Source organism: Hippichthys cyanospilos, chromosome 2 (assembly GCF_059441005.1).
Source record: "Hippichthys cyanospilos isolate Australia breed blue-spotted pipefish chromosome 2, RoL_Hcya_1.0, whole genome shotgun sequence".
In the NCBI taxonomy this organism is placed as follows: domain Eukaryota; kingdom Metazoa; phylum Chordata; class Actinopteri; order Syngnathiformes; family Syngnathidae; genus Hippichthys; species Hippichthys cyanospilos.
Window position 1 is genome coordinate 20,458,471 of NC_142370.1, and position 21,481 is coordinate 20,479,951.

Consider the following 21,481-nt stretch of genomic DNA (forward strand, 5'->3'; position numbering starts at 1 on the left):
TTGAACCTGATTGCGCATACATTTCAATGTACTTCCAAATATGTTCAAATATATATGCAAATATGTTCATTTTTGAATGTTTGAATTGATTTAGAATTACATTTGACTACACTTTCAAATACATTCAAACATACTTGCCCATACATTTAAACGAGTTTGTCTGTAAAATTGTTGACAGCAGTTCAGTTCAGATTAATGAAACGCACAGCACAGCAATTCTTGATATAATAGTTTCTAAGCCTTACAATATCCATCATATCATGGGTGAGGTTTTTTTTTTTTTTTTTGGTAAGGCAACATGGAGAAGTCTAATACGTTCTTAAGGAAGTGCGTATGTGTTGTGCTGGAATTCAAAACCAGCAATGGTGAGCTCAATTGAGAGAGGGGGGTGCAAAAAAAAAAAAAAAACATGTCCTTTTGTGGGCGGGAAGTATTGTGCAATCAAAGTGAAGACTCCGGAGAGGAACGAAAGGAGGAAAGTCGGAAAGGTCTTAGCACCACTTACCTCTGGACACCGTTTGAAGCGGTGGTCTGCATGGAGAGAAGCGGGAGATTTGCTGGAACGCTGCAAAGTGGAAGTTAAAACGTGCACTTCGATCCTGTCGGCACGCGTCTTCGTCCTAATTATGTTTCCTTTACGTTGACCAACGAAGAAGCAAGAAGAGCAAACAAGCACATCACCGGACAACGTAAGTTTTATTCGGGCATTTATTTTTAGATTGACTTTGGAGAGTTTACGGTCACCTGCGTTTTATTTCTTGTATGTGGTTCCAGATTATACTCACTCGGCTCTTTTTGTCTTTAATCATGCTGGTGAGTCTCTAGCAGCACCCAGTTGTAGTAATGAAACAATGTGCCTAACGCTCATTTTACGATCCTCGAGGCTGCACCGCCACGTGGACTGTGCGAATGGCTTGTTAGGCATTTTAGAGGAATGCGTTAGTTTTGCTGTCATCACACATTCAACAGATTAATGCGGATCGCCGAAAGGCTTTGAGCGCAAATGAGCCTTCACTCAGTCATACAATGGAGCCCTTCATCGGCTGCATGTATGGGAGCCCCCATGCGCCTCCAACCCCCTTTCCGCTCTACTTGGCTCGGCGGTGCCCCCCTCCCCACACACACACACACACACACCCCACCACTCACGCAGCCAAGGAATCCATACCTAATCACGAGGAATACATATTGATCCCGTCACGACCGAACTTCAAAATAATGCAATGCAAATGGGGTTGCATTGCGCAGTTCTGCGGACGCGCTGGAAAGAATTCTCGCTCTTTAGCGGGTTGTTCCTGCACATTGCCGATGAACGGTGGTTTCGTTTCATGACTTTAAAGCCTGGCATGACGCCTCTTATGTTTGTTTGACGGCCTCTTGCTTGTATGCATCCTTGTCAGCAATACATTTATAGCATATATCATCAGCTCTCAACTATCTCTTGCTGTCATTTAAGTATACTCTCTGTTTGTATTTTCCGGTGACGGCAGAAATTTGAACGGTTCGCCTTGCCAATTTATAGTCATCGTAATTGGATATATTCTGCATCTGTTGGTTGCTGGGAGAATGAAAATGTAATGCATTTGAATTTGCACTCTCAAAATGATTTTGACCGGTAACCTGCTTATAGGCCCATCATAGTTTGCATTCAGATGAATGAAACTTCAATATACGCGTTCAAAATAAATACCAAAACAACAAGAGTTATTGGAAATAAAGGAAAAAAGAGATGACATTTTTGCGTTTGCAATAATACATTTGTTCATGTGTACACTTGCTTGGCACTTACGTCTGGTAAGTGAAGGGATGAATTCATTCCAGTACTTACTTTTCTGTGGTGCAGAAAAGAGCACAACGCCAGTGAGCAATTTTGAATTGGCTACAACTTGCCTCTCTTCAAACGAACAAACAAGCAAGCAAACAAGCAAATAAATAAACACCAAGTTTACAATCTGCACAGATTGCTCGCGACAACCCAGTCCACAAATGTGGCGGAAGTGATATGCTTAGAATGCTTTAAAATCTTGATTAAATGCAACTTTTAACTGAAAAGAAAAGGTTCATTTGGCCTCTTGTTGAAACGTTATGGCTTCATAGGCATAGATGTAGAGTATATTAAACCGTTGGCTGAGAAGGTATATGAATATTGATTCAATGTCTCATCATTTGGCATCAACACATATTATTAGAGCGGCTCTTCCGAGGGTCCTCTTGCTGCTTATATTGCAATTGGCTCAGGCTTGTCTTTATGTGGTTAATGTAGATTCTGCCCACGGTTCAAAAACATGTATGTTTGGATCGCTCAAAATAATAATGATGTCAATATATACATGGAACACACAATGCATCCCTTGGTTTGAATGTGAATCCAAATAGTCAGTTGGCACTTTGTGAATGAGTGATGATCTTTCAGGCAGTGATGGCTGACCAGTAGAGGGCGTTAGTTTGCTACCCGACCACTCACCAAGAAGCCATGAAAAAAAGAGGAGCGATATTGAAACATTTCCAAATATATTGGTATGTAGGGTACACTGTAAAACGCTGTGAATAACGCTACTTCGGCAAAATGGACCATACACAGGTATGTTCTTTTTGGTCATCATTCGTTTTCACTTGGATCTCTGGATGTCATTTTTACACAGCTTCTTGTTGAGTCATCAACTCCGACCTTAACTGAGGGGAAGGAGGCCTGTAGTTCTTCTGACACTTTTCAGGGGTTTTTTGTGACATCCTGGCTAAGTTGTTGCTGTGCTCTTGGGGTGGGTTTTGTAGGCCGGATGTTTATCATTGTTACTTGTTTTATCCTGTGGTTGATAACAACTCTCATCATGGTTTGCTGGAGTACTAAAGCTTTAGGAATCACTTCGCAACCCTTTCCTGACTGATAGTTGATTATTATCGGCACATTCTCTTCTGTTTCTCAATTTCTTTGGATTGTGGCGTTTTTCTGCGGCTTTTTGAAACGTCATTTTGTCAATCAGGTTTTTTCAAAATGATTTCTTGACCAAACAGGTCCAGGGGAAGCCAGATATATTTAGGCGGGGTGATACTAGAATGTTTTGTGGCTGTCCTGGCTAGGGCTGTGAAGATCAACCCAAATATTGATAGAATCCAGTGGCGGTCCGTGACTTTTACACGTACGCCCTCTGTGATGTCAGACTCTCAAATGCGCACACGTACGCATTACTGGGCTACACAGGCTATTTTCCGGAGCTTTTAAACGTCAGTAAACCTGCATCAGCCATTAAAACTTGTCATTATGTATAATGCTGTCAAAACTTAAACAAAATAAAAAAATGGCCAAGTTGGGACTGGTTAGCTAATAGCTACACTACGCATCTAATGCAATCAGCCAAAGCCAACACCTCGTAGCTTGCTTGTTGAGCATTGCACCGCCTTCCTGCAGTGAGCCTCAACTCACATCACATTCAACGTGAGGCCTCTAAATGGCGATCTTATGACTTGGTTGGCTATTACAGCTGTCTATTAAGTTATACGGACCACTCACATATCCATCTGCACTTGCTCAGAAGCCCGCGACTGTTGAAGCGAATGCCCTCACGCTTCTGGGAGCAGGCATATGACAGACAGCTTGACGACACAAGTTTGCTGAATTCTAATTGGCTAAAAACTCCCAACTTAAAACGACAACACTAGAAGGCGTGTCACCAAATGGATATAATATGACATGAAAAGAACATAATATGGAGAATAATTTTATAAATGAAAAAATATAATATATATATATATTCAGTAAAAATGAAATATTATAGTTTATTATAGTTATGATAATGCTGTCAGGTTATGTTAGGCCAGCAAAGAAGGCCTTGTTGGCCTTGACGGTCCACCACTGATAGAATCACTACTAAAGTCGGTATTGAATCGATACTGGAGATTCACTACTGATCCTTTACATTTATTTATTATTATTCTAATTATATATTTTTTTTAATGTTTTCTCATTGTCACTCGTGCAAAATCATCTGTATTTTAAGTATTGTTTAGTACTATTTTGGAGCAGTTTGTTGTTTTGCACATTTGTAATTCCAGTTTAAAATTTACAGAGTGTTGTCCTGCTTTGATTCCAGTCTCCATGGCTGCCCCCCCATATTTGTTTATTTTTATCATTATATCATGATTATTTATGCCAATTGCAGAACTTTTAAGAATTCACCACCATCAAGAAAGTTTAATGGAACATGTTACAAATTATTTAAAATAGAATAATATTTTATGAACCTAAAAATGAAACTAATAATACCAAAAGTAATACTGGCACCAATATTTACTTATCTATCCATCCATACATTTTTTTAGCCGCTTATCTTCACCTATGCTTTGGGCAGCAGCACCTGGTGGCCAGCCAGTCACAGGACACACAGAGCATCATCATTCACACTAAAGACAATACCAAAGAACTACAGTGGACCCCTGTGTTACATTGGCCCTGGCTTACGTTATTTTCATGTTGCGACATGGAATACTGAGTTTTTTCATCCCCTCTTATTGGTATTTTCCCGATTTTGCGACAAAAAACAACCTTCATGACCCTAGAAGCTAGGCTGTATTTGTGGTGTTTTGTCTCCATCTGCAGGCGTTTTTAGGTAATTACACTTATTTTCAGTTGCTGTCACACTTGCCTCCCTGCAACGCGTCAATGCAATTCTGCTCTGCTATTGGTTGGCGTCTCCTCACGGAGAAGGTGGTCTGCTATTGGTCGGCCTCACTCGTTTCCAAATGGTGGAACGGTAATGTTTTGTTCGATTGTGAGTGGTTACAAAACGTGAATACTGAATGTATGAAATCTCAAACAGAAAACTATTTCCACTTAAGTGAATGAACTGCCATTGTTCACTTCACTATAAGTCATGGCTTCATTAACCAAAAAGCATGTTGTACACAATCTTGCTCAACTGGAATATTGTTCAGACCAACAGACAAAAGTAAAAAGTAATGTTTAGAAACGAGTCAGAGTTTTTTTTTTTTTTTTTTGCATGTTAAGCTTCAGAAATTTGATTTGCATCACACAATCACTTGCCAATAATCTAGCAAGCATTCTGGGATGTCTTTCTGTGTGCAAAAAGGTGCCTTGATGACAGAAGTGACCGACGGACCGGCCATTGTCTGACGGACAAACGATTACAATTTTCGGTGTTTAAAAAAAAATGGCGAACCGACGAACGGAAGGGTGCCGGTGCACCTACGACTAATGGACAAGCAAAAAAATGTAAGATGCCCACCTCTGCATAAAGGTATATTATACTTCACCCTGGCCTCCCTATTAGATTTTTGGGTGTACTCCAGCTGCTGACATTCAGTCATGCTGTTGTTATTACATGTTGTTATTTAATTTTGCATTTGGTTGCTGTCACTGTGGTGTATTCGTTGTGATGGACTAATGATTACAGTCCAGAGGATCAGCTATGGGATGAAGACAATTACTGCAGAATTTACTGTTGACAGAAAAGAAACCCTTAAAATGTCTTGTCTCGGGAGAATACCTGGAATGTTCTCATTAGGAAGAAACACTTGGAGAAGTGCCAGTAGACAAAGCAAGGAACTGACTGTCAGCACACCGCCTGCTAGTTTCAACTTTTACACCTAAACTATTATTTCCTCCATATTTGTTCAGTTTCATAAGTATGCTGCCAAAGGTTTGTGTGATACAGCACATTTCTGTTGCATTTGTCTGACTCAAGCACAGATGTCTACACAAATGTTCCAATGTGAGATATAGGTCTTTTTTTACTATTTAGGTCTAGTAATCTTTTATTCTATTAGATGGCGCACGACACCATGACACGATGCATGCTATTTAGACAGGAAGCCACCATGTTTCATCGCTACTAGCTATGGAAAGTCAAAAGGTTGAAAACTTTGTGAATGTAATTAGAATCATGTTTCGGGAGTCGCTTTGTGTTCTGTGTGCAACCGAGCCAGTATTTGGTTTGTGTATCATTTGCAAATAAAACAAGAAGAAGGGGAAAGAAAAGTTTTGTATGCGAATTTTAAATAAAAAGAGGGAGAAGAAGGACAAGGAAGAGAAGTACAAGAAAAGGAAAAGGCCAAGGAAGAAAAGCAGAAGCAAAAGAGGGACAAGAAGAGTAAAATATGAAGGACGAAGAAGTAGACGTATCTGCTCCATACTGAACGTTTTGTCAAGTATCTCAAAAGTGTACCGAAGACAATAATAACACAACAAAACTTTACCTTGGTGTGTGGAGAGAGCTGAGGAAAAGCGTGGTCTGGATTTTAGCTATGGAGTTCATACTTTTCAATAGTTTGTGCTGCCCTCGGCTGCTACTCAATATATATTTGACATGTATTTACAGATTCTGTGCTATTGTCTGCTGAAGCTAATGGTGGATTGTATCTCTCTCGCTCTCTGAAGAAATTGGTCATAGGCTTGCAAAATATGGTCTCTCGGAGACATCTCAGTGCATGTGCTTCAAAGTTACTAGATGTGGCTAAATGTCGATAAATACTACTGATTGAGGCTTTAAGTAAATTTCATCAGTAAATCATAAGCCCCCTAGCAGATTATAAGCAAGTTATATTTTTATCAAAAATAAAAGGTGAAGGAAATGTGGGAAGTCATAATGTTCACTATTGTCTGACAAACTATGACAAACATAATCCATTACCACAATGAGTTCAATCTGCATTTTAAAAGGTGAAATGTGTCCAAATAAACACAACTGATCCATGCCGCGACGCAAACAAAACACACCTCTATATTTTACTAACAGAGAGGATGAGCACTTTTCTTTTTCTCACATGCAGTGATGCTGATTTCCTTCCTCTTTGTGATTCTTTGGTGCCATTTTTTGTTTTGTTTTGAGAACAATGCCTATTCTGTTACCATGGTCACAGCTATTAAGACTGAATCAGTGTCATTGTTTAAGTAGCATTTACTTTTTTTTTTACACACTTCAAAACCTTTTTCTTTAATCAAATATGAATGGTGCGAATTATTTCCATTTTGCATCTCTTCTCATAACGCCACCCCATATATATATATAATATATATATATATATATATATATATATATATATATATATATATAAAATATATATAATATATATACACACACACACATATACTATGCTCAAATGTATTTGTGATTATATTCAAACATATTTGTATATATGTTCGGCTATACAGTAAAATTTAGAACCAAAAGTTGTTGCACATTCACAGGAGTGCCAGACAGGCTCTCATAGCCATCAGCAAGGATAAGGCTTGGCCCAAGTTTCTAAATCCCTGAATCCTCATACAGCCACCCGGCTCTGTGCACTATTCCTGTCTTTCCTCAGTTTATATCATTGGGTGGGATTTCTTCGGGTCTATTTTCTTTGTCCACAGTCCCTCTTAAACCTTTTACACAAAGTAAGCTTCCAATCTAAAAAAACAACAAAACAAAACAAAACACTGACCGGTGCAAGTACCACTACCATGATCAACCATAAAATATGTAGGTATTTGCAGGTCTATATTCATGAATATAACATCACGTCACCTTAACATTAGCCACAGTAAGAACACTAGCAGTGCTCCTATTCAAGAGTTAAATACAGCTGACCTGTGCTTCGGCAGTGATTCTATCACTAGAGTGACTTCAAGGGAATTTACGTCTGTGTTCTTGGCCGCTTCATCGTCGCTGGTGTTTTTGATCAGTGCAACCAGAGGACTGTACACCCCAAATACAACCACCATGTAGACGTTTCCACCCGCGATAAGAACATTCTAGATCATGTCCACACCAACATAAAAGGTGCATACGGACCACATCTCTTTGTTTCTGTACCCGGCCTACAGGCAGAGACTTAAATAATCAAATTCAGTCATCAAACAGGTTAGGGTCTGAACAAAAGTGACTGATGACACACTGCAGGACTGCTTTGCTACCACGGGCTGGGATGTGTTCTAGGTCGCCGCCACTTGAGAGGACTTTTCTGTCAGTGTTCAAGACTATGCTGACTACGTGACGGCACCTGTGTGGAGAACGTTGTGCCCTCCATACAAATCATAAGCTGTGGATCAACAGTCAGGTACGCTGTATGCTGCTCGCTCCATTGTGTTAAAATGGGGCAGTGAGACAGAGTACAAAGCTGCAAAGTAGGAAATGGGAAAAGCTATCTTACCAGCTAAGCAGCAGTACAAAGACAAGTTCGACTGCTGACCCGGGGCGCATGTGGCAGGGCGGTCTTACAGCATATCACGGAATACCGGACCAGCACCAGTCAAGTCAAGTTTATTTTTATAGCCCCGAATCAGTGCCATGGACAGCCTGCCAGATGAACTCGACACCTTTAATGCACGGTTTGAGACCTCCAGCCCCCACTTAGAGGTTAGCCCCCCCCACAAGTCATCTCATCAGCCCAAGTCAGCAAAACTCTACCAAAGATCCACCTCCACAAAGCCATGGGACCAGATAATATCCTTGGACCCGTCCTCGGGGCTTGTGCTAATCAGGTGACAGACATTCCCACCTCCATATTCAACCATTCCTTCAGACACAGAACTGTCCCCCCTAATTCAAGAACACTAACATTGTGCCCATTCTGCAGAAGACTACCAGCCAGTAGCACTCACTCCAATCATTATGAAGTGCTTTGAGAGAGTGGTGCTGACCCACATTCAGAGCAGCATACCAGACACACTGGACACCATGCAGTATGCCTACGACCCACCCGCTGAACCACGGATAATATTTCCGCCGGCCTGCACGTCTCCCTTACACACCTGAAGAGTAAAGCCTCATACATGAGGGTGCTACAGTCCCCACAGACTAACGGACGAACTGCTGTCCATATACCCAACCCCCCCCCCACCCTCTGCGACTGGCTGCAGGACTTTCTGACTGGCAGGCCTCCTTTTGTCAGGATAGGGATTTGGACTTCAGCCAGAATCATCACCAACACAGGAACACCACAGGGGTGCGCCTCAGTTCCATCCTCTACACCATGGGTGTCGAACTCCAGTCCTCGAGGGCTGGCATCCTGCATGTTTTCCAGTTTTCTTTCCCCAACACACCTGATTCAAATGATTAGCTCATTAGCAGGCTCTGCAAAATGATCCCAATCATTTGAATCAGGTGTTTTTGAGGGAAAAGATTTGAAAACATGTAGGATACCGGCCCTCGAGGACTGGAGTTCGACACCTGTGCTCTACACCCTGTTCACCCACGACTGAGTGGCCTCCCACGAGGACGACTTCATCCTGAAGTTCGCGGACGACACTGCCATAATAGGCCGTATCACCGGTGGAGACAAGACCAAAGAGATGATAGTGTACATGAGGAAGGAGAGGAGGACTCATCAGCCACTGCTCATGGAAGGTCAGGAAGTGGAGAGGGCGAGCGGCTTCACGTACCTGGGTGTCCACATCAGAGAGGCTCTCACCTGGATAATAAACACCACACAGCTGGTGAAGAAGGCTCTGCGGAAGCTGAGGAGGTTTGGTATGTTATGGCGTTATATTTGTGCCACAATTGCTAGCGCGGAAAAAAAACAACATTTTGAGCGCAGAAAATAAAACTGAGCAAGTGAAAACAGATTTTGAGCGCAGGAAAAAAAAACCTATTGAGCGCGTCATTGTTCAGTCTTTCCTAACCTGCTGCATCACTATTTGGTACGGCAACTCCACTGCTATGGAACACAAATGCCCACAGAGAGTGGTCAAGTCAGCATCAAAGATCACCAGAACTCCACTAGTCTGTCTGCAGAACATCTACCAGCAGCGTGATGGAGCGCTGCCTCCATCACCTGGGACCTAGCTCATCCCCAACACGGACTGTTCACTCTCCACCCGTCAGGTAGGAGGCACAGAAGCATAAAATGCAGGACTAGCAGACTCAGAAACTGTTTCTTCCTCTCCGCCATCATACTCCTCAACAGCTTTTACTGTATTATTCCAAATCCATGCGCCTTTTTTCCTACTTTTGTTTTGCACTATTTATGCTGTTTCTTCCTTTGCACGCTCCTTGTTAAATAGTAGTACATAACCCAGCATTCACACGTTAGTTTATTCACCATGCACACTTGCACAATAGTGTTGGGTTCTGTACTTAACCTACCCACTTATGGTTCATACCTGTGCTCGACTACTTAAGTGTTGTGTATACCTTGTTTTTGACTTAACTTGGTAAATATTCTTTTTTTATGACAGTCGTGTGAACAGCAAAAAAGGAATTTCATTGAATGGAGGAACTTGTTTCTGCACTGTGCACATGCCAATAAAGACTTTGAATTTTGAAGTGTCACTCGTGGTTCTAGTACCACACTTTTGAGAGTCACTAATAAGCAAAATTATAGACAAAAGTGCTCCATCAGGTTAAAAAGAGCAAAGAAAGTCATTCCATGTGCTCCACAAACAATATGCTGGAAGTAGTCTCACTCTGCTCTGTACTGAATGCTTATAGATCCACCCCTGAGATCCAATTTCCCTATTGACTTCCCAGTGTAGCCAAGAAAGATGCATGCATGAAACATTTTGCCTCTAACTAATGGTGTACCCTTACAATTACTGGTATATAGTAGATATGTCCATGAGAATAATACTGGACGTGATTCGTTGCAGCGGCGTGTCTCGCTAGTTTTATCCACAAAGTGAGCAACGAGGAGATTTGGATAAATATGAGGAAGCAGAATGTCATGGTCCCCGGGCAAAAGGCGTCGACATATTGACTTTAGAGATCCTGCTTCAGGTCACCGTTGATTGCTTTGCACAAATTAGCCTCAGTGAGACAAATCACACTGGAGAGAGGGGGATGCTTTTGTTGTCCTTGTTAACACTCATTTAGTGTAATTTGACCAAACAATCCCATTCTCAACAACTTTCTGAGCCATGTTTTAGCAAGATTAATTTATAAAGGGAGCCTGCCGTCATAGGCCTGGCTTGCCTCTGTGCTTTTGCTCCATAATGGGCCTGTAGGGCACCGCAGGTCCACTTAATGGCGTGCTGATGTTTGAGCACATTACTCAGAAAATCCTTGTCATTGCCCTCCCCCCACCAAACACGCACCCCCACGCATGGTCACATTCCCACCCCAGCTTCCAGCATCACATCGGAACTCACTTCCTCATAATGAGATATCTGCATACACGCAAAGTCCTGATTATGAATGCGGCGGCTGCAGTATTGGATGCCGTGTCTACCACTCTCGGCTTTCATGCTTGACACCTGTGAGGGGTGGGATTATGAAATCACAATGGCTCGCGCTGCATAAACGCAGAAACATACAGTATGAACATACCGTAGTGGCCTGCCGAGGCGACTACAAATAGGATCAAGCAAGAAATGCCCGCGTTTAAATTCCAAATAATGCAAATTTGTTTGGAGAAAGTTGCAAAACGGAGGTGCATTTTATAATGACTTTTCATTGCTCATAACTACAGGGATATCCAATGACTTTATTCACAAAAGTGCTGATTTAAGAAAATAGCCCATTCTGCTGTTTTATCATATTTGAGGGGACTTTCATTCAACACAAAAGGCGAGAAAACAAACAGCAGGGTTCACTGACTCCACAGAAATTTGGGCATTCAGCTTCAGCCCGATAAGAACCAAGCTTTTATATGCACATGCTGTTGTGCAATTAAAATGAAATGTCAACGGAAAACAAAAGGAGCCAGTGCATGTGTTCTGTCTCTGAAGTTGCTAATTGGTCCACACTATAAAATGAAAAGGCACAGCACTTTTAGCCGAATGCATTGAATGAATTCGCCTGCTGCCTTCAGAGGCTACTGGCAAGGTGATAAAATACAATAACATGTAATCATGTTTTCCAAATTTGCGGTTCAGAGGATCCAGCATTACAACTTTACTTTGCTCTGTATTTTCTTCAGGTCTGCACACATACCCACAACAAACTCAATGAGCTGTTATGATCCATATTTCTTTTATAATGCAAGTAAACGCCTACTCCTCCTCTGATGGCTCCAAACTTTGTTTACAACACAGCAGTAATGGAGACTCTCTTTTCACTTTTTAGTCGATAGAAATACAATTTTAGACCCTGGATGCTGCAAACCTCAGTGCACGCATATATTCTCACATGCACACACACGTGCACACACACACACACACACACACGCGCACACACGCACACACTCACACACACACAAACCGCATAGACCGTACTCTAGCACTGTTAAAATGCCGCAGGGTGTTCTCGGCATGTCTTCATGTAGAGAAATATCAAAACATGGCATGGGGTGAATTTGATTGATATATTGGTATGTTCCACTAGATTTAGCTTTCCACAGTAGGAGCTGGAATATTCATGGGCATTTTAGGGTTTCTGTGAGTTCTCGTTGAAAATAGCCTACTAGTCGGTTCAACGTGTCACCTTTTGATCCGTTTGAAATGGTGGCGTGACCAAACCATAGGAGTCCCAACTCTTTGCAACTGAAATCCTCAACTGGATACTACCCATCTAGTTTAGTTACACTCTATGATCCCCAGTGAGTTTAGAATTTGTGATTTGACATTTTCTCTGCTTTTGTTCCTTTTTATTTATTTTTAAAACAACTGTTATTTGTCCATTTTTTTGGTATTGATTTTGTAAGGTGCAGGCAACCCCGTAATTTGCAGAATCTGAATCAAACAACAAAACTATTTCGTTTTCAAGGGGCAGCCATTTTACCTCTTGCTGTTTGCAAACGTCACATGACCAAATTCATGTGCAAGTGCAAACTGAGTGTGATTCAAAAGAAATCATCGCACGCTCTATGGCAAATTTATCACAATCATTGACTGGACCCTAGAGCACGCAGAGGCAAGGAAAGGTACTGAGCAATTCTTTTTTGGTAACAAGACAGACAGGCTGAGCTGATACAGGGCAAGGGGTGGGGGGGTCAGTCCATGGAAGTCAATCTGGCAGAAAGGGGCAGGGTGTGCCGGCTTTTTACCGGGTGAGTGATTGGTTCCACCCGGTGGTGATTAGGCTGATTGAAAGACATGCGGTCTGGAGTGACAGATAGGTGAGAGGGAATGAACTGGCTGGAACAAATTGCCATCAGTTTGCCTTTTCCACATAAAATTCCTATTCCGTCACTTCAAACTATGATTTGTTCGAGCAGTGAGCTCCTAGATTTTCCATGATTTAAAGCAGTGCTTCTCAAATATATTTTGCAAAGCCCCATCAGGAAAGAGAAAACTTTTCATGCCCCCACTCACCACAGCGACTATAAATAATATTATTATCTATAGAAATGGTAAAATTATACCTCAAACTGTTGCCTTAACAAAATAATATAAATTAGCTTCCAACAATAGTTAACTACTTTTTTTTACAGTGTTTATACAGCTCATAGGTTAGCCTAAAACAGAAAAAAATAACCAAAGCATCAAAGTGCCAGAAAAAAAGAGATGCCAATCCTTGTTTTTTTTCTGCAATTACACTTCACATGGCAAAAACATAGGCATTACCCAAGCATTATCGGCACCCTGTTGGCATTGCCTCGTGCCCACTATTTGACAGATACAGAAAGTGCGCAAACCATCATTGTAAAACGCGTGATCCACCTCCTTTGCACCTGTTGCCGTTTGTGCTGCATTCTCTTGTAAGCTACACTCAACGTGGTCTCCCATAATACTTGCAATCTGTTTGCATAAACTCACAATTTTAATACATGCTTTTTGAGTTCATAATATAGACTGGTGTGAAAGAATGTAGAAAATTAAGCTTTGCACCTTAAATGCTGTACTTTTCAGCTGATTGCGTCACATTCCCAAGTACTTTGTGGAAATGTATAAGATGTTTTACAATTACCAGTATAGTTAATAACCTATTATCCAATTGACTCATCACTCACCATCGATAAGGTGGTATATATATTCAATGCACTGTTATCCATAAGCATTTCCTATCAGGAAGTCATATGATTTGCATTTTTGTATCGCTTGTATTACAGCAGGTCAATCTGACATTAATTGATTAATGACAATTTCAATATTTTTTTGGTTGTGATGACAAATGACTAAAATCAATCAATCAATCAATCAATCAAATTTTATTTGTATAGCCCTAAATCACCGAAGTCTCAAAGGGCTTCACAGATGTAAAGAGGTCATGTGGAGACCTCTTGAACGGAATGAGCTTGTGGCGGCGTCAATTCGTCTGCAATTGTGGATACGTTATATATTTTTATTTCGAAAAAAACTTATGTTATAAAATATGTTGACCAAAGACTGTATGGCAAAACTGTTTTATTAATTCACTGATACTGCAACCATTTTTTTTCATTTGAAGTAAATTATTTCTTTAATTTACACAAGAATCTCTGTAGACAACAAACTTCAGTCTTGTCACAATCTGACCCTTCCGTGTTCATTAAATGATCACTTCGACAGTAAAGCTGTTTTATTTCAGTATCCTAAACATAATTTGAGAGGGTTTCAGCTTCCATGTGAGCCCTTTCTGATACCAATAAATTGATCAAGTCAGGCTATAGTCTTTTGTCTGTACAAAATGGATAAGTGACAAGACTTTTGTCAGGGGCTGAAGAATGAATCGAATGTATCTAAAGTGAAAAAGGTCTGTGGTAGGGGAATTCATCATCTTGAACGGAGTCTCTCCTTGTATAAATTCATACATGTATGTACACAGGCCCTTTGTGAACCAAATACAACTGTTAAACCTTTCATCTGGCCTAAAGCCATCTGCTCGGCACACACAGTGACTACACTCAGCACTGGAATCAAATTTTCAATCCCTCTGTCAGATCTTTGCCTTCCATCTTCCCATTTGCAAACTTTTAGCCCTGCAGTGTTATGGCTCACATAAAGAAGTCTCACAAAATCCTTTTGTTGTTCATTTTAGCTCACTCGATGCCGTTCTCCCGTGCGCGCAATCCACTTAAAAACACATTGATAGACTGGTAATATAAATGAGAGTGCTCGGCCATCTGAAGATCTGTCTTCATTAGGAGCAGCTCTGGGAAGAGTTTCTATTAGCTCGCTATCAAGATGGGCCCCGCGTGAAGGAAATTACGCATGTCACAAGACATAGTGTGGGAAGCCCACAGCCCAAAGCCCAACGGAGGATGAAAAGACTTAATCAAGGACAAGGACTGCTGGTGACAGGGCGGCATGATCGGCCCATGCGGCTCCAGACTACATGCCGCTTGACAGATTGACTCATCCTCCCTAAGTTGGCAGCTCAGGAGAGGAAAGGCTTGCTCTCTGTCCTTTCCCTCCTCATGAACAAAGGTTTTGGGTATTTTGGTCACATTGTCAAGGTTGGTAATCAGAACACTTTTTTTTTTTTTTTTTTTGATGAAACCTCCCAGAGGGAGCCCAAGGAGGGACGCATAGACACCAGTTTGAGCCAGGAAATTACAGCAATCAATTAAAGCATATGTCCACTTTAACTAGCTGTTCCCACAACTTATTCAAAAAGTCTATAAGCCACATTTTGGAGGGTGTTCCCTTCATTGGATCAAACATTTCTGAGAGGTTGGCTCACAGTCTTATTTTATTTTATCTTAAAGATGTTTGAGGTCTGTGTTCTCATGTTTCAGCCCGATGGCATAACCGGTTCTCTAAGAGGCTATCACCCAGACATGAGCGAGTGTAGTTTCCTATTTAGAAGGTGGGGATTTTCACAAAGAGGTCATTTGAATGAAATCCCATGTGACATTTTTCACACATCCATGATCACACTTTGTGTACATAGCACAGCAATAGATCACATCATCTCACTATTAGCATCTCCGCAAATGTGTAGTGGTTAGTGCCCGAGTGGTAACGAACCCATTGTAGTTCCCACCTTCTGGGAAACTAGATTTGTCTCATTTAAAGCAGCCAGAAGCTAAGAAAATTAAAAACGGTTAAATCAAACCTACCTGATTAGAGAAGCATTTAAACGTCTGTCTTTATTTCACTACTAGATACTACCATTATTTTTATACCTGAGACTATCCCATCTTAGAAAAGGTGGATTAGGACCGATTGCGGTCACAGGGCAGACATAATGTATAGACAGAAAACCATTCGCCCTTCACCTTCACAATTACTCATTGAGACTTACTTTTCCACCGCAAGTTAGGATTCTTTTGAGCCAGACGTGCTACTTGCTTTGAGCAGAATGACCATGTTATCCCCGTTGTCATTCTTCTGCACCACTGACAAATAATTAATGCGATTTAATGGATCTGGTCCTGTGAGACTACAGTGTTAATTAACAAACAAGCAGCAAGCATTTTCTTTGTGCTCTCGACTGGGAATTTCACAAGACATTGCCTAAAGCTAGGGAGATCGTTGTATTGGGTCAAAGCTGTTCTGTCTCATTTGATGATGTGGCCACCAGGTGGAAATGCAGAGGAACACACTTGGGGCTTTGTGGGATATGGTTAAATTAGCTAAAGATGACTCCCACAGGCACCATTCATTTGCAGTCTGAGCAAGGAGGGGTGAACAATTAGACCAAAAGCAAATGTTAAGCAGCGCTGCGTTGACTTGTGTTGGATGGACAGATTGCTGTTAGTTTCCGATAGCTGTCCCATACTTGAATGCTCAACGAAACTGTCAAATCCCGTAGGGCATGTTTGTGTTTGATGGCATGTCTGCTCCACGAGCACAGCCATTGCAGTGAAATGTGGTGGCTTGGTGCTGAAAAACATCAAGGAAAATAGAATCCATGCTGGTTGGTTCACTGAATCCAAGGCAAGTTGGAGTCAACAAGGTCCGAGTTTAAGACAGAGTCCATGTTCGGGTGAAAATAAGAGTAAACTGTAAGAGAGAAAAAACATTATTTTGACGACCACAGATGAATGTCATAATGCAAAACACTCTTCTTGGTTGACATGGAACCCTACGCTTGACTAATTATGTGTGCAAAGATAAATAACAATTTCAAAAAACAAAACAAATGCAAATTTCAATATGATGCTTGATGTGTCCAATTTTGTCTTCTTACAGAATCTGCATGTTGCATCTTTTCTCTTGCTGGTGGGTGAAGCTAATTTTGACTACCGTGCTGTTGGCTGACATGACAAAAATTAAAATAAATAAACATATATATATATATATATATATATATATATATATATATATATATATATATATATGGCATGCTCATAAGTATTTTAACAATCTGAAAAATGGAAATTTAAATTTAAGAATAAAAACAGACAAATTCAGTCAAATCGCGAAAAATAATTCCAAGTCAAACTCCAGAGAGTCGGAGTCAAGTTCGACACCATCAAAAAATGTGTGTCGAGTCTGGACTTCAGACCTGACAATAACATCTCACCATGTATGATGGGCTGCTTAAATAATCAACAAAGTGAAGAATGATCCAAATACACAATGCAGCCACTTAAATGTCGCAAATGTCAGCCCGAGCTAATTAAAGGCCATCTTTCACTGTGGTGGGGGCGCTCCGGTTTTCTTTTTGCATGTTTCAATGTTTGCCAGTGGTTATGTAATGAGTCTTGTCGCCAGGGGTCGCGTTGACACATGGGACCCTGCTCTTTTCTCTGAGCTATTGCCAAGAAAGAAGACCTTGGGTTGTGAAAAAAGGGTCAGAGGCAGAGAGTGTAAATTAATGCACCCTCAAACTAAAACGCCGTGAGTGAAACTGCAGTTCCCGCAACCAAAACTAATGTGCAACAGTCGTGGTCATCAGATGTTCAGATAATAGGCCTGAGAAGCACTTCAGGATAACGATCAAGGGCTTGTTTTTTTTTCCTGTCTCTCGGTTGACCGTTATTACAAAGCACCCACTAAGATCACCGTAGGTCAGATTCCTCCTGTGGGCATCGTGCAGCGGTTTTCCGGGAAGCGTAACGTTCCGGCGCAGCGACACTTGTCGTCTTGAATGGTCGGCTGCAGGCGGTGATGGGGAAATGGGAGGCCGAGCTGGTCTGTCGCCTGTCTCAACACCCCTCCCTCGCCTACGCTGATTTGAAACGGTAGAGCAGTTAAAACCCCAACAAAGAACCCTCATCAGGAATTGGTGTCATGCTCACTTTGAGACACACTCATCACATTGCATTTTAAACTTTCAAAACACTGTGCTGTTTTATCTTATTCGGCACTATAGGGACCAAGCCGTGTGGCAAATTGCTTTGCAAAGATGAACCCCGGACAAAACAATTATGTTTTGCCTGTGTGACGTGTTGATGTTCTCCATTTGTTTGGCTTGTGTTGTTTTGTGTGCGAGTTCTCTACTGCGTTCGAAATGCGCTGTGCCATGAACCACATCGATTAATGTATTATTGATCTGAGTTGTAGGCCCTTTGAAGATTATTTTTAGCTTTTAATGGCTTCATTTCAGAAAAAAAATCACTTAGGTTATGCTTGTTAAATTTGAATTTACACCTCTTTTAACGTTTTTACTTTCTGTTCACGTTTCTTCCAAGATGTCTTATTGTTTGCTCATTTACGTGTTGCGAATACAAACAAGTGACATCTCCAAAAATTGAGAGAAGTAGGCTACCAATTTTTTTGGATGAAGATTCACATAAACTTGTCAGAGAAATCTCAGAAAAGAAGACTAGGACAAGCCTAGCTGCTTAAACAGCAAAAAGAGTAACTCAGACCAGCCAAGATGGACTTTTCTATGCCGGCATAGGGAAAAAGCTTGGGCAAATGTAACTCGTGGGTCTTCCAACGCTAGTTTTCCACTGCCCAGCCGCCCCCCCCCTGGCTTTTATTGAGTAGAAGCATAGCAGATTACAAGACACAACAAAAGAGCCAGCCGGGCGCCACCGGCAGCTGGGCCAAGGTCCCGGCTCACACTTTCGTGCGTCAACAGTTCTATCTAAGGACAGGGTCAAGATGAACTAGGATTGCATAAATGGGTAACAATGAACTAAGCACATAATGATAACAACCTAATATATGATTCCCTTCACAAAACTCCATTCATTTTCTCCAAAATCCAGAGTTTTCAGTTTGTCACTAATTGAAATTCCTTCATACCTTATGCCCCCCAAATAATTGTACTTAACAGGTGCCTACAAATGATTTTTTATGAAGATTAGCCAAAATACAGTCTTAATAGAATTTGTTAAAATCTCTGGTTATGTCATCAACCAAGCTTATATCCTTTTGCCTGGCCACAGCGGATGAACCCTCCCACACGACAGACCACTTCCTCGCTATCAAACACTGGTGCACTTTATTTTAACATCACACATGAACGAACTGCTCTCCATGAGAGTCAAGTGCAAAGAGGAAGAGAATACATAAAAGGCGCGAACATCAAACACACTTCTTCTATTGTCCTTTGTCAGCTACAGCGTCCCTCTTTGACAAACAAGGATATTACAGTAACAAGCAGTCATACAATAACATTCAACAGAATTGAACTTGAATAAGTTTGTATTTGCTTTAAATATTAAAAAGTACTTCACTTATACCGTGTACCCTCCATTTTCAAAGTTATCTTTACTGCTTATCCTCCATCTCAGCTGTCTTAGGGCAGTAGGCTGGGTATCCCCCAAATTGGCAGACAGCCAATTGCAGTCTAACAAACAATCAAACTCACAATCACACATAAGGATGATTTAGTGTGTTCAATAAACGTACCATGCATGTTTTGAGAATGTGCTAGGAAACCAGAGTGCCGGGAGAAAACCAATGTGGAAAGAGGGACAACATGCAAAGTCCAAAAAGCAAGGTCAGCGCCGGAAGCAAACCCGCAGCCTGTGCACTGTGACAAGCTAACCAGTCAGTCACAATGTTGTGGTATTATTGTCATGGTAATAATAAGAGTTGTTAATAGTAGTAGGAGTAGACTCCTGAGTTATGAGTTAAAGTAAGTGCATTGTCTTTGAGAAAAGTTGTAATCTTATTGAAAGAACCCCCCCTTTAAATTTTTGTTTACTCTAAGGTAAGGGCTAGTTGTCTAGCTTCTAAAGACTCTTATTTTTCTTTGCTCCCTCCCCCACTTCATTAGCTCACTGATGCGCCCCTGTGTGTCGACGGAAGGGAGTGTTTCAAGGTTGTCTTCATCTTTGCTCATCACACAGTTGAAGCCCATAGGAAATATCAATTATTAAAGCTCCTTACGCACGCTATGCCATAAGAATGCGCAGGGTGATGCTGAGATGCAAAGCAGGAAAGATACAGGCTTTCCAATGTAGTTCTCCGGGGATCCTCTTTCCACTACTTTGAACATTTGGGTGTTTGAGCTTGTGAACGTTCCCACGGCTAGAAACGGGATAACAGCAAGCGTAATCCGGGCGTGTCAAACGATGTGCCATGGAAGGCCCAACGTCTTCAGATTATACCTGATGATTTCACATAAGGGATCAAGAGACAAGTGGGGAGGCAGGCTTAATTAGTCAAATCATTACTCACACACTTTCAGAGCCATCACCACGGGAGTTTGAGCTCCCAAAATTTAGCAAGAGGTTTCATGCAGAAAGTATTGGGGAAAAAAAGTTTGCAGTTAAGTCAATGAATGGACGTTGGCAGGTTTGAGAAATGACTGAATGTGTACAAGCAAGAGATTTCACCAGAGCAGTTCCTCCTTCACTATTCAGCATTATACTCAATAAGAACCTAAGAAAATGATAGCTCATGCTCTGGTGAGATTCATATGAATGTGGAAGAAACAGTATCGTATTCATATTGCCATTCAAAATGCTCCTTCCTGCAATGCGCAGAACTCAGTCCTAGGTTAATACGTAGTTTTGCAAAACACGTATCTTGTTCAGGATCACAGGGAGGCTGGAGTCTCTCCCATGTGATTTAGGGTAACAAGTGGGGGGCACACTGGACTGGTCACCTGGCAATCACCGCCCTGACACACCTTAGATAAACATCCACTCACACGCGCATTCTCACGTCTGGACGAATGGGACTTTGTTCATTGATGGCCAATGTGTGATGTCCTTTTATCGTTATCTATCATCAATCATGGGGGTGAAACAGACAAGTAATCGGTAGACTTGGCCTCAACTTGGGCCACACTCTTGAGAATGAGAATAGCTCAAATGGTTAAGTATGTTCATCTGAACACTCGCACGGGGAAAAGTTACTGTGAGCCTATGAGTTCTTGGCTCTTCTCATGTCTTCTGTCAAATGTCAGTATGCTAATGAGGAAATGATGAGCATTGTCTATAGGCAAGGCAGCTGTATTTATAAAGCACATTTCTGACACAAGGCAAGTCAATGTTCAAGAGTCTGGACATGTTCTGAGGACAGTAACTCTCAATGTTTTTCAACCACAATACTTTTTTCTTTAGCTTAAGGGGGTTTTGGTTTTACTGTTTGTTCATGTGTTCTAGACACTGACACAACACACCAATTCAACTCCTGGAATTTGGAGGCATTGGGAAATGTAACTGTGCGTCATCTGCATATCATCAGTAGTATTTTTATCCGGCAAGGCACAGCACCTTGGCGTCGCCAGATTCACCCGCTTTTTTTCCCTACTGCCCATGCTAGCACATACATAACATCTGATGAAACGTTAAAAGTTTCAGAACGATCTTCTCGTCTCTGTGGAGGTGGAGCCGA

At 41.4% G+C, this 21,481-nt stretch overlaps 1 protein-coding gene across 3 annotated transcripts in view; it reads left to right on the top strand.

Annotated features, from left to right (window-relative positions):
• Positions 1-521: 521 nt before the first annotated feature.
• Positions 522-21,481, top strand: part of LOC148427793 (metabotropic glutamate receptor 4-like) — a 129,378-nt gene continuing 108,418 nt past the window's right edge. For all 3 annotated transcript variants that reach the window (XR_015864908.1, XM_088409042.1, XM_088409041.1), the window contains exon 1: positions 522-689. The gene's annotated coding sequence lies outside the window, so the exon portion shown is untranslated. The remainder of the gene's footprint in view (positions 690-21,481) is intronic.